Below are 15,267 nucleotides of genomic sequence, written 5' to 3' on the forward strand. Positions count from 1 at the left end.
TCACACAGTCACACAGTCACACAGTCACACGCACACACACACACAGTCACACGCACACACACAGTCACGCACACAAGAGGAATTCACGCTTAGTGCAAATACAAGGGATGTGTACGCATGTTCTAAGTCAAATTTATTTGCGTTTTGTCAATGAAATTGTATTTTGATTTTTAATTAAAACATCACCAATACAAATACAATTTCTGTGACAAAAGTCAAAGAAGTTTCACTTACTATGCGCGTGCACAGCACACACAGCTTTTTTTGTTTGTTACTGGAACACTTTGTTCATTTGAACATTGCCAACTGATTATTTCACCAGGTTGTGTAGGAAATGTTGGCGCACAAGCAGACGTGTCCCGCGTCTAAAGAGCAGCTAATTACTGATCAGTGTGTGGATTGTATTGATGTACATATTAAAGGGGGCGAAAACAAAATGGCCGCTTGGACTGCTGCCTTAAAGTGGAAAAACACCTTCAACGAAGATCAATTGCTTCAGAACGATACAGGCCAGTGGAAGTATAGAATTGGGTGTACTTAGTGTATTCCCAGTTCCCTTCTGCTTGAATTCACTGAAGTGAAGTTACATGAGAAATCTCCTTATCTTAGAATGTGAAAGATGAGCGGAGCAGTCGGAGGACAATTCAATAACAAAATGGAAGGCTAGACATATTGCCGTCTCACAAGGTTACTGTTTACATGCAGTCTTTCTTAGTTGATAACAAAAAAAAGCAAATTGTGCTTGCCCGTATAATTGCCGCTTTAGGCCTGTAATCTGGTGCGCGTGCGGGCGTTGCACATGCACGTGGCCCGCGCGTTTCGTTTATATGTTGTAAGCGGTGGCGTGCGCGGCAGGGGACGTGGCTATAGACGTCACGGCGATGGCCGTGCTGTGATTGGCTTGGCAGCATCGCGAAAATATACATTTCCACGTATTTGCTGTGATCTGCCGCGCCACCGCTCACGGCCGTGCACGCGCGCGTCTCGACTGTATCAGCATTCACCTGTAGATGCAGAACGCCGGGTTTTGATTGTAACTTTCCAAAGCGCTTCGATTCGGTTGAGACAAAAAATCAAAATCAAATCTTTAAACGCAGACGGTCCTCGTTTGTCCGACGGAATGCGTCCCGCTAACCGCCGTCGGTTACCTGACGGATTGCGGGTCCCATGTTAATCGGCGGCGGTGACCATCGGATAATGCGTCCGGCGGACTGCATTATGCGGCGTCGGCAAGGGAGGACCACCTGTACCGGCCTCCACTTAAGGGGGCATCGCTATACTTTACAGTCAGTTTGAGAACTACAAATTAAATACAATTTATTTTATCAGATGTCTGTCTGAACTTGCTAAGCGTACTCCCTGGTATTGCATCCACTCGGGTTCTAGGAGGGATTGCCCATTTAAATAGAAGTAATCATCTGGAAAGCAATGAAAGTCAATGTTGGGGTTTCGTGGAAGATAAATAGTCTTGTTCAGAAGGACACTATCAATGCCCGATAACCATTATTATTATTATTACTATTATTACATATTATTATACACCCCCCTTAATGGTAAGGTTCTGTGACGCTGTCTTCCTATTGCACTGGAATATTGTAATGTAATCTAAAAGAGGGGTGCGCAATTTTTTTTGGGGTGGGGGGTGTGCGCACAGCACTTAAAGAGGCCCCGCACTCTTCCCGAAGGCATTTAAATTAAATGCCGGGGTGCGGCGAAGGTCACTGTAAAGTCCCTTACCTTGGCTCAGATGGCTTCTGGCGACGTGCCGCCATGGCAACGCGACGTCACATGACGTCTGAACGCCGGAGCCAAGGTAAGGGGGGGGCGCGAGCAGAAGAGTGGAGCCGGCAGGGGAGCGCAAGGGGAAAAGATTGCGCACCCCTGATCTAAAGGGAGAATGAATCTGTAACAGGAGCTGCATAGCCCTACTGTAGAAGTTACAGGTATGATGGAAACACCTTTGCAAAATGTTGAGGAAAAATATTAAAGCGGCAATGTTGCTCAAAATGTAAATTTTTTTGTTTTTTTTAAATTTGTTTTATCCTACATGTGCTTTTTTTGTTTGGGTTTTTTTTTTTTTATAAATAAATCTGTTCTGTACTATGAGAATACTTGTAGCATTTTTTTAAAAACAACTCTGAATGACATTTTTAATGTATTATAATGTAACAAGCATTTGTTGTTTCTATAGCAACCATTTACAAAGTCACAGCCCCTTCCTCTTCTGAAACAGGCTCTGGTACACCCCTTTGTGAGCCCTGCCCTCTCTCTAGCAGTGCACCAATTGTATTTAGTGATGGCCTGGTCACATGATCTTCCCCACAGAACTTTGCATCTTGGGTCCTCTTCTGCTGCACTGACAGCCATTTAGTGAACCCTCCAAGCCGAATATTCGCCGATTGATCGCAGGAGAACGGATTGATCGGCAATTTAGCTAATGACTTATTCTGTCGATTTTGTATTGATGCACCTATTATTAAAGGGGAAACGAAATAAACAATATAAAATCGTCAGCTAGGACTGCTGCTTTAATACAACTAAACAAAAGCAAAACCATAAACAAACAGCCAGGGCTGCTGCTTTTTAATAAGGTCTGGTGGCCTTTATACTTTGTTGGAGGGGACATCCCTCCTTGAACTAACTAATTCCTGTGCCATGGTTCATTGGTTCATTTTTAGTATAATTATTTTGACATATTTTTGTTATATGCTTAATACAGCTCAACCCCGTTATAGCGCGATCCGTTACAACGCGGATCCGCTTATAGCGCGATGCAAGCGTGGCTCCCAGTTGTTCGTATTTATGAATACTTTACAACACGATTATCGGCGTCTTAAATACTTTGTTGTACAATGCATACAATTGCACATTATTTCTAACGCGATCCGCTTATAACGCGATGCGATTCTTTGGACACCGAGCACAGGGTTATAAGGGGGTTGAGGTGTATCTTCATATTAACTGAATATTTTGGAGTGTTTGTACAATCTTTTTCTAATTCCTTTGTGATTCGTTTATAAACTTGTGTATGTAAATTGATAATCCCAACTTTTTTTTTTCTTTTGTAAAAAAAATAATTATGCTGCCATAATTATAACTGTCCAAAGAGATAAAAGAGCAGGGCATATATTATCCAATAAGTACGGTTCTGAGGGAAATTAAACTGTATTAATTTTTGGATCCAAGGCAAAATGGACATGAAGCAAAATAACACACTGCTCATTTGCAAGTCATTTCCCAGAATCCCTGGCTGCTGTGGAAGCATCGTGCGTTAATGAGATAATGGGGGGCGGGGGGCGGGGGGCGGGGGGAGCAGGGTTGCAGACCTGTCTGAGATATGTGAATGTGTCACAAGTGATCTTTGTATTTGCTGTACAAACAACTGTACACTTTACTTTACGGATGATTGAATCGTTCTAAAGAAGCCAGTTACATTGATACATTACAACAAAACACAGGGCAGCCCAATGCTACATCCAGTTGACAATACATATATGGTAATATATATAAAGTTAAATACTTCAATAATAATATTTTCTTTGTTAATTATTTAAACCCTTTGGCCAAAGCGTCATAAGCCTGCATACCACGTCAAGGCATAACCAAATTTGCAGGTCCTAACACTACAGTACACTGTGAACCTTTCCTTTTACCTCTGTATGAGGGGAAGCAACCACAGTGCGTCTTGTCCATACAGCAAAATGAGAGAACCTCCCAAGTTAAAAAGGTGGGGAGGGGTGAGCTATGGGAGGGGAGGGGGGGGGCGCCTACCTCCAAACAACTGTAGTTGACACATTATTTCACTTTTTTTCCCCCCCTGCACATTGTGTGTTTTCCCTGTAAAGTCTGTTCTGGAAACAGAAGCAGCAGCAGCATATGTAAGGAAAACTATCTTGTCCTTTTCGATCTGCGCTGCATGAACTCTGTCAGCAGACGCCATATGAACGTTCCTGCTTAGTGTTCATTTTGGCTTGATGTGATTCTTACACAATTTTAGGAAAACAGATCTGCTGTATTATTTTTGGAAGGGGGTGCTGAAACAAGACACCTTGTTAACATTCAATAAACAAGTCGGAGACTTGCGATTTCAAAGAAAGTGGTTACTATTTACTAGCTATTTTTAACATTTCTATATGGTTGCCCAGTATAATTTTAGGATCCGAATATAACGCCAACCACACACAGTTTAAAATAAATCTAAAATATATCATGCAAGTTAGAATATTAAAAGTTATAAAAGTGCATGACTAAGGAAATATTTCATTATAAAGGTCAGTTTTTCGACAGCCGTGAAAATGGGGGAGAGAATCCGCTTCACGGGGAATGCCGTTCTAAAGGTAGCGGGCAGTGAAAGGTTTCCGGTGGGACAGAGAAGACGAGAGTCCTGGGCAAGAGTCTTACAGAAGAAATATAGAATTGTGTAAATCATATGGGAGCTAATCAACAGATTTTAGAAGGAGACTGATGATCTCCGAGTGACGAAATTTAGAAATAAATGGATTTGAGATTTATACTTTATTAATCTGGTGCAGTTTTACGTCGGATTTATCTGGGATTACTAGACGGGGGGGGGGGGGCTTTGATTACATGTTATCTGTTCTCTTCTTTTTCTTCCAGAAGCCAAGTGGAGATTTTTTTTTTAATTTAATTTTTTCGTGCATCAGCAATCCCGTCTTGGTTTGCAGTATTATGAAATGGAAAGCAGACTTGTTTATCTCTGTCTTTTTAGAGCAGAGGGCAGAAGTCTGGATTGTAGCACGTAGAAGAACTCCAGGCTTGTAGGGAGAGCTTTGGAATGCCACACTATCTGCACGCTTCCCTCCCTCCCCACATCGCAGGGCTTCCAAGGACTGAGTTAACCAACTGGTGGGAAGTGTTTTGAAGTCACGATACCCCTAATATTTCCAGTATTGTCTCCGAGGCTGCGATTTACAGTGGCGGCGTGACATCGCGCGTGCCCGCCGCTCGCGGGAAACCTGCACTGCGGTACTAGGCGACAGGGAGGCGGTGCCGTGATGCCGGGTGAGCGCTTCGCCCTCATTTGCTGAACCCCGCACGTGCCCCCAGCCGTCATGTGGCAAAGACAGTATTTGTCTGGCCAAGAATCGCGCGCGCCATTGCCTGCCTCATAGGTGCGGCCTTTTGTTTGCGGCGTGCGCGCGTGGCCACTATAATCTTGTACTTGCTAAGATGAAACCTGGGATATTTACTTCCTGTAGCTACACTCAAGCCATCACAGCGCTGTACATTGAGCGGGAGTAACTCTGGGAAGCTTCCGCCTCTTCCTGCTGTGTGGAAACTATTCTGGACCTGCCTGAGACTTTTGATTCACCAGCAGTATTTTTCTGTTTTGTTGCTATCCTCTTGGAAAGGGGCTGGTGGATAGTGGTTAGATTGACATTACTTTGCTTTTCAGGGTACCATTGTTACGAAACAAAAGACAGGGGTGCCCAATGCTACATCCAATTGCCAATTGTGTCAATTGGATGTAGCATTGGGCACCCCTGTCTTTTGTTGTATACATTGCCACGCCCAGTAGCACTCTTTTTGACACAAATATATATTCATGATGTGGTGGGTGCAGGAGTTTGAGCTAGCTGGGAATGTGTGTGTTTGCCATTGTTATGAACACTTAATTTCCGGAGAAACCTAAAGCGTGAAAATGTAGCTCTAGGGAGGAAGACGTGTAAGCTAGTGAGTCAAATTGCATTATACTTTAATAAACAACGTGTGGACATTTCACTGTCATCCCACGAATTCCTCATTGTATTTATTTAATCGTTCTGACTTATTTGATTGTGCTCATTTTTTATTTTTTTGGGGTAAGTGTCATTAAAGTATACTGCAATGCAAATGTATTAACCAGCAATACAGGTTAATTCGATTTGAAGCGGGGGGTCTCCGGAGATGATCCCCTGTTAATTTCAGAGGCGGGGCCCCCCTGCTTCTGGAAATGCTTCCCTCCTGTGGGGGGTGATGGTATCTGTGGCAAGCTTAAAGGTCCTGGTCACGCAGGCCGATAGGAAACCGTAGTGGATGATTGGATGATGTCACGGCCTCCTATTGGTCCGTAGGACATTTAAGCGGCCATTCAAGTAAGTACAGGTGGTCCTCGTTTTCCAACGTTGCACTTTACAACGAATGGCATATCCAACGCTTTACAATTCAACCCTATGGGACGTTATCTGACGCTCACCGCCACTGATTAACATGGGACTCACTTTACAACGGTCTCACTATCCAGCGCTACTTCCAGAACGGACTCCGGTGGATAACCGAGGACTGTCTGTATCAGATTCTCTGCTTGCAGGGATACCGGCACCACTATGGAGGGTAGTATCTCTGGAAGCAGGGGGTCCTCGGAGCTGAAATGTAAAGGGGTTAAGCTCCGGTGACCCTGTGCTTTCTCCTATATTGCTGCTTGAGGATCAGTATTCGGACACTCTGTTTTCTGAATGAGTCTTTATGCTGCTCTATGAAACAGCTGGAGTTTCCGTTTGTTGTTCTACAAACCTCGAGGGGTTAATTACGGGTTTTATAAATGAAGAAAATGGAACATCCAATATAAAACAAGCCCCATTGCCACTGGGGGAAGCAAACGGCGACAATAACCAAAATAGCTCGCCAGGTGGCCGAATGGGATTTCAAGATGGAAGCAGCAGTCCCACGTCTCGAGTAGATCTGCAGTAACGCGTGTGTGTGTGTGTGTGTGTGTGTGTGTCTTCCTTAGTCAGTCACCCTTAAAGGTAATGCCCCCCTCAACAAAAAAAGTCACTACTCTTAAGTAAGTAAATTAATTATGGTGCCGTTTTAAAGCAGATTACCAATCTTTTATTCTAGCTATTTAGTTTAAATTTATTTTTTTTAAAAAGCCCAAAGCCCTGCCGTTTGTTCCGACTTTCTCCACGTTAACCAGGATGCACAAAACTGTTTTTCTTAAAGACAACAAAATGTCTTATATATAATTTATAAAAACGATCGGATATGGTTTACTAATTTTTTTTCCCTTCTCTTCGGTTCTGCTGAATTCACGCACATCCGCTCTTTCTGTTTCTATTGACTACTAAATTACTTTACAAACTTACAAGAATATACATTTCCCTGGAAATTTGTGATTTTTAGCTAGTCCTATTACAGAAAGATGTTGGATATAGATTGTTAAAAAAAAATAAAAAAATCACACTGAATTTGGAGTCTATCAAAATAAAAAGTATAAATACTTGTCCTTTTGACCTGGTAAGCACCACACTTGCTGTCCTTGTGTGTGTGGTTTTTTTTAGGGTCCTGAATCTTTTAAGATAAAGGGACCAGCTGGGTCGGCTGCATATTAATACACAGCACCTGTTGCAGTAATGGAAGAGTATTTTGCTATATAAACTGTTTCTACCCTTTTTAATGGCTGAAGAAGACCGAATATGATTAAATGTTACCAGCACGGGATCTAAAGCACGTTATACCGTTTTGTGACAAACGTCCTATGGTGATGACCACGTATCTGTTTTTTAATTGTAAGCTTTAAAGTAATTTATAAGACATCCATGGGGGGAGGGAGAGGGGGGCAAAGCAATAAACAGCCTGTTGGTGGGCGAGACTTAAAAACATTCCCTGATAATTTGTAAAAAAATAAATGCAACATGCAACGCTTACCTAAGCTGGGTGGTTCCGGCGGGGGACATTGGTGGTCCCCAATGTCTGTGTAGCCCCCAGTTAAAAAGCTCTGAGACTTTTTTTCCAATAGCGGTCCAGCCAGCAATCCTGGGTAAGCAATAGAAAAGCTGTGATGTCATCGGGAGATGATGTTGCAACGGTCTATTGGTGACCCCGGCGGACATTTTTGTAGTCCGCGCCTATGTCGTTTTTTGGGGGCAGGCGCAACAAGGTTCAAGGAGAATAAATAGTGACAGACGTGTGTGTGTGTGTGTGTGTACCAAGATGGAAAAAAATACAAAGGTAATTTGTATGGCCACAGTCAGCTGAGGCATCCAAAGCACCTCCCGTCACCATTTTGCACGACTCTACAGGGTCAACTTCTATATTTCTTAAACTTTGGGACCTTCGTAAAACAAGTTCTGTTTTAGCGAAACCTTTTTTTTTTAAATTGGCCCCTGACCTGCGCGTGGATTGAATGACGAAACTTTCAATATTTCAGGCAGCTGTGTAATAATGCAAATGGAATTCTCACTAGTAGATTGTTTAACATGTTAAAGCATGTCCCTTTGCACCAGGTTTATGCTTTGTAAAATAAAAAAAACACAAGGCATCTGCTATAAATAATACGAATGACAAATTCTCTCCAGTGGTCCAAGACCAAGATCCATTCCTCTGGTGCACCATATGGTCCGTTTTTAAGGGGCAGTCCCTCCCAGGACCATCGTGACCAAGTGGCAGTGACCTGTTTAAGTAGTTACCCGGGGTAATTGATGCACAGGCAAGGACAAAGCTCTCTCATAACGTTGGTTAAGACTTGTTGTTATATAGTAGGCGCTGGTGGGTGTGCGCCCGCGTTTAGGTTGCAAGCGGTGGCGCGCGTTTGGTTAGGGGGCGTGACTCTGACCTCACAGCGTTAGGCCGCGCTGTGCTTGATTCGCGGCGCGGCAGCAGGGCGAAAATACAATTTTATTGTTATTTCCCTGGTCTGCCGCGCCACCGCTCACGGCCGCGCGTCCCTAGTATAGAAACATCTGGCTAACACAGCCAATTCTAGTTGACGCACGCGCGCACTATATTACACGCCTTAGGATAAAGAAAACACTTGACCAACACCCCACTTCCACCCGTCCCCCTCAGAGGCCCCTAGATGATGCCGTTTGTACTTTACCTGTAAAATTAATCAAAAGCCGAATATTTGCTTTTAGCTCGTTTAGAACCATGCAAGGAAGCCAGTTCTTAGATTGTTTACAAAAGGTTGTTTTAGTGGCCGACTATGTGGAATTGCATCGTTTTAATGTCAGTCCTATGTAGCAGGTAAAAACGAAATAAAAATTAGTACATTTTGATACAACAACAAAACCAGGATGTATATTGAAGTATCATTAGAAATGCTATCACTCGGGCTTCATCTCATTGACTTCTATGGAGAAAATACCCGCTATCGTAATTGCGGTGAAAAGTCTATTTTTAGAGACTATCTCTGAATTGCAACGTCATACAAATAAAGAACTGTTTACATTAAGGAACACAATGAACTCTGTTTAAGAGGCTGTCTGTAACGCCGCAACCCCCACTAGGAGCCTATCCGATTTTAACTCGTGTTGGTATCTTGCCTCCCTGCTCCCGAATAGAGCATCCCATTTAAAAAAATAAAATTGGTAAGGGCAGGAAAAGAACTCTTAAAGGAAGTAAAAAACAATATGTAATGGGGGGGGGGGGGGGAAACAACATCGATTAGCGCAGACTGCTGCTTTTTAAGCCCAGTGACTTGTCTAATAGTTCTAACACTGGGAGTTCAGAGAGATATATCAGAGCAGAGTATAACTGAGGGAACATCATATTACTACTGCTATAGACCACGTTAGGAATGCATTTGTCGTAGGTTCTAATGGCCACTTTTGGATTTGCCATGCATAAAATCCATTTGGTATCCATTTATCCCTTTGGTAAACCAATGTATGCTATGCGCTGTTGCAACATACAGTTGATTGTAAGCTGACAACTCATGTTTCCTGTTTATTTTATGTATGCTACCTGATGATTTCACTGGGTGACCCCTAGTCCTTGAAATGATCAGGCAGCATATATAAAACAAGTAACACAGCACACTCCGGATACAGTCAACCTGGGGAACTCATTTCCACTGCATTCTCTGAGCTGGACTCCAGTCAATGGGCGTTAAGTTCAAAACCAGAAGCTTTTTGTCACTAGTGTCTTTTAGTAGCATTCATCTCCCCAATGTATGTAAAGGCTATGTAATATTATGATTCCCCCAAACATAGTCCTTTTTTTCCTTTCCAAAACTTTCTGTAGAAGTTAGACATTTACGTTTCTGTTGAGTCTCACTGGTTTGCCGGCAATCTCTGGTGGCTATTGTAATCTACCGTGTGTGTGTGTGTGTGTGTGTGTGTGTTCAAAAGGGATCACTGATTTGCTTCGCTGCAGATTAAATTTATGGGGATAATTCAATAAAGTCCAAAGCGAGAGATTGACTTGACTGGGGGTTTTCAGATGATGGTACTATTGGATTAACTTTCAAATTTGAGGCTATAAAGGTGAAAAATGTTTCAAAATAATCAATAACTTCAATAATTACCGCATAGAATGTCACCATTTCCGCTTGCTCAAGATGCACAACTAACAAGTCGTTAACAAAAGAGGATGGGAAAATAGCAAGTCCCAAAAGCTTTCATAGCAGCACTTGATTTGCTCAAAACATTGAATTGGGTAGAAAAAGGGATCAAAATCGGCTGTGAATTTGTTGCTTATGATTTGAAGACATTATTATTATTATTATTATTATTATTATTTTTGCCATATGTCTAGAAGAGCTCCAGCAATGGATCGGAGTACTTTCTGAAGATGGGCTGCCATATGTATCTCAGCCTATGTATCTCAGCAAGACCAAATCATGTTCAACAAATGTGCCAAATCTGCACCGATCAAAATATATGGACTAGAATGGGAAGAAGCAGGAAAACGGTTTACCTAATCAATAGGAGTATACAGAAACAAGGCCATCTTTCAAGGGAAGCTTCCACTGTGCCAAAAGGGGAATGTTTTGTATCAGTGTATTCAGCCTGGGCTCGCGTATGGATGTGAAAATTGGACCCTGAAGGCGAAGATAATTCAGAAGCCTCGCATACTTAAACTTCAAAGAAGTATGGAGAGATGAATGCTGGGTATTAAAGACAGAATAAAGAATGAATGGGTTCGGAAACAAACCAGTCTGAAGAAATTAAAATGGCAGTGGGACGATCAGAACAGGAAGAAAGGACCATCGGTAGACTGGATTGCAACGGATGACAAAAGACCAAGATGGGAGGATGAAATTGGGAAATTTGTTGGCAACATGGGGATGATGGTATGCACGTGCGTGCATGCATTAAAATCCCGGGCTCCTAAAATGTTTCCCCTATGCTGTGTGCAGTGATAACTGACCTGTCAATCATAGCTGCGACTTGCAACAATGCTCCCCAGACACATGAAAGCTGGGACTGGTAGCAGCAGTGATTGACAGGTCAAGTCATTTTCGTGCCGTTCTGTTAGCAGTTGAGGAGGGGGTGGGGGAACTGGAGGAAGAGCGAAGGCTACTGGTGGGGAGGTTGTATATATGTATCTAGGCATCTGTTATGATATACTAGCTGATATACCCTGCGTTGCCCGGGATATTCACAACATTATATTATCTCCAATACATAGGCTTACATCGATTGTAGTATGGAGGAAAGATGGAGCACAGCAGTGAGAAAAATAGGGGATTGGAGGCAGGTTTATTGCTGCATATATTTGATTGCTGTTCTGCATTGATTATTGGATCCACAGAAGGTTTTTGTAGCCCCACTGTGTGTCCCCCCTTTTTTCCTGATATTACATAGGCTTACAGTTTGACCACATACACATCTAATCTACAAGGGGATAGCAGAGCAGTGCTGTGACATGATTGCTAAAGCAACGGGCTCCATATTTGCTAATATTTTGGTGATTAATCCTGGATTAGTAACGTTATGTATCAAGGGTTTCCTAAACCTGACTCATAACAGAGCCTGACTCATACCAGACTACTGATCTGTGTGCTGTTTGCTTATGGTTAGGCATGAATCATGTGGCTGAAAGATTCTCCACCCTGACCAAAATCATGTGGTATTAGGGTTTTGCTTTCAAGTCGAGTGACTGCTGTGCTTTGTTTCACATTAATTTTGATGATTTATACAGTGCTACCCTATTATAGCAATGATAAATAGCATTGTAATGAACTAAAGAAGCATTTTAACACATTTAAATAGTACCAACCCTCAACAACTTTTCAGAAATATTTCAATGCATCAGTAGGCAGGAAAAAAACCTTATTTCCTGTAAGAGATGATGGCAGATATTTTCTGCACTTGCGTGAGATGTAAAGAGCACAAGCAAATATGGTTACAGAGCTCAAAATCAGGGGGGGGGGAAAGTGAATATTAATAGACTTCAGAAAATGATGAACAAGAACAAAAAACTGGTCTATATACACAGATGGAACAGATGTTATGGCCGTTAACGAGATGCACAGCGTTTAATGGTAACGCAGTATTTAACGCGTTGCTACATTGAAGGCGATAATGATGGCCTTGTATTTACTTGGCAGAAAAAGAACAGAGCTTTAAGTACTACCAACCAGTGCTATCGCCAAAAGACCTGGGAATCCCCAAGATAAGCCTTCCAGGTAGGGGAACCCAGTTAAAATGTTGATGTTGGCTCTCCGTGCTCAATCTCACTGTGCCTCAGCCCAACGGGGTACGGACTCGTGCCTGCAAAATGTTATGTCCAGTATTTAATATTCTTGTTATTAAGATTAAAACTCTATTTGTCTACCATTCAAACGTAATAGTAATTTTTTTGTAACGAGTTACATTTAACCAATTAAACATGCTTCTGCCCTATGCTCTTTTTTTCCCCTTTCTTCCTGGGTCACACAGACCCTTTAATCATCGATGCTGGAGACTTGCAGTTTGCACCACTTTTGCTCCAGAATTGCCTCAATACAGGCATACCCCACATTAACGTACGTAATGGGACCGGACCATGTATGTAAAACGAAAATGTACTTAAAGTGAAGCACCACCTTTTCTCCACTTATCGATGCATGTTCTGTACTGCAATCGTCATATACGTGCAGAACTGATGTAAATAAGGCATTTGTAACAGGCTCTATAGTCTCCCCGCTTGCGCACACCTTCGTTACAGGTAGGGAGCCGGTATTGCTGTTCAGGACGTGCTGACTGGCGCATGCGTGAGCTGCCGTTTGCCTATTGAGCGAGATGTACTTACTCGCGAGTGTACTTAAAGTGAGTGTCCTTAAACCGGGGTATGCCTGTACGTAGTTCTATGATCCATAGCCAGCTCCAATGGGCTTCCTTAATTGTTTGTCATTTCACCCCCCTCCCCCCCATAAAAATTAATTACAAAATATATTTCTTGGGGGGCCACTGAATGTTCCCAATCAATTGTTTTCTTTACTCCTAGCCCACCCGGCCCTTGTTAGACCACTAAATATAGGGGCAGGGCAAGTCTTGCCTTTGTAAACTTTGGCTGACACACCATGACCGCAGACACAAGGAAATCAAACTCCTCCCAAGTCTCGGCTCATCACGTTTGCAAACGAAATAAAGAAAAGATTTTAAAAATACAGCTCATCCCCGTTATCACGCGATCCGTTACAACGCGGATCCGCTTATAAGGCGGTGCAAGCGTGGCTCCCACTTTTCGTATTTACGAATACTTTACAACACAATTATTGGTGTCTTAAATACTTTATTGTACAATGCATACAATTGTACATTATTTCTAACGCGATCCGCTTATAACGCAATGTGATTGTTTGGACCCCAAGCACAGCGTTATAAGGGGGTTGAGCTGTACCTATAAGCACCCTTTGTTTAAAAAAAGGAGCAAATCACTATCTTTATCTGTATTCAACTTGATTTCTTTTAACTACATTTCTTCATTCACCCCGTGATCACGTGTCATGCTGTGGTTTGGCTGTTGCACACGGATTCTAGGTAATGACTTGCACATGAGCACTGTGTGTGCGTCAAATCGTAGCTTCCTGTTCCTTTGAAACGTGCTTCTTTTCACAGTTTTTGCATGCTGTTTTAGGCCTTGGCCATGTTTACCGCTTGCTGGCGGAAGCGTGCTGTGGCGCGCTCCCGCTCAGCACTGAGCCCCTACAGCCGCAATTAGAGCGGCTTTAGTAGGGGCTCACATGCGCTTCCGCGCGCTTGCGGAAGCGCAGGTCTTAGGGGAATTTAAAATTCCCCCGCTTGCCGGCGCGACAGGCCGGTCACGTGAGCGGTTAGCCCAATGAGGGCGAACTAGCTCCGTGACGTCACTGGCCCGCCCCCGGCTAGTGACGCGCCCGCCCCCGGCTAGTGACGCGCCCGCCCCCGGCCAGTGACGCGCCCGCCCCCGGCCCGCCCCCTGACGGTCTTTCCCCCCTTCTGCCCCGATCCCTGTCCCCCTTCTGCCCCGATCCCTGTCCCCCTTCTGCCCCGATCCCTGTCCCCCTTCTGCCCCGATTCGTATGTATGTGTGTGTATGTGTGTGCATATGCATGTGTGTGTGTGTGCGTGTGTGCGTGCGTGAATATATTTATCAAAGTTGCACAATGTTAATAAATAATTTATTCTCACGTCTTTTTTTTTAATTTTTAAAATATTATATAATATACACATACACACACACACACACACACACACACACACACACACACACACACACACACACACACACACACACACACACACACACACACACACATATACACACACACAGGTTCCCCAGTGACACACAAACACACAGACCACTTCAAAGTGACACACACACACACACGTTCCCCAGTGACACACAAACACACACATACGTTCCCCAGTGACACACAAACACACTGACAGCTACCAAGTGACACACACACAGTGATACCCGCCTCCCAAGCGCTTGCTGTCTCCTCTGTCAGGACAGCAAAAAGCTCCTGGTAGAGCGAGCGGCAGCAAGCGAGAGCGAGCAGCAGCACCTAAGCGCTTACTATGTCCCAGGCTTTAGCGTAAATAGCAGAGGAAGCGCAGAATCCGAAAGCCCATCTCGGATCGCTATTTAATACTGGGTTAATGGACTATAAGAAAAAGCTGCCCTAAAAAGGGCCAGAATCTGGTAGCCTAAAAGTCATGAACAGTACAACTGCGAGTAGGTGAAATGGTTTAATACACACGGCTATCCAGCTGACCCACTCTTCTCCCCTACAGGGTCTCTCAAATAAGTAGTATCTCCCCTTTAATATAACCTTACTTCGCTGCCACCACCAAGGATAAAGAAAAGTCTCATCGCTACGGGTCCTTGGTTCCTGTTTACTGAGAAAAATATGTAATTAGCACACACAAACTTATTGTAGCAAATGCCAGAAATTCAGTTACTTTCTCAGTGTGTAAAGTTGAATTAGAGCCCAAAGCCGTTCTTATTACATTTTTAGATTTAATATACAAAAGTAGTACAGTGCTTAGTTTACAGAAAAAGATTACAAAAACATACAGTACAATATATGCAGACAGTTGAATAAAAATGATGGTAAAAAAAATCCAGCAATTC

At 43.2% G+C, this 15,267-nt stretch overlaps 1 protein-coding gene across 3 annotated transcripts in view; it reads left to right on the forward strand.

The window, feature by feature from the left end:
* The window catches only part of LOC142466586 (protein MTSS 1-like), a 140,381-nt gene that overhangs the window by 18,427 nt on the left and 106,687 nt on the right, over positions 1-15,267 (forward strand). The gene's annotated exons all lie outside the window — the stretch shown is intronic.

Source organism: Ascaphus truei, chromosome 15 (genome assembly GCF_040206685.1).
Source record: "Ascaphus truei isolate aAscTru1 chromosome 15, aAscTru1.hap1, whole genome shotgun sequence".
NCBI classification, from domain to species: domain Eukaryota; kingdom Metazoa; phylum Chordata; class Amphibia; order Anura; family Ascaphidae; genus Ascaphus; species Ascaphus truei.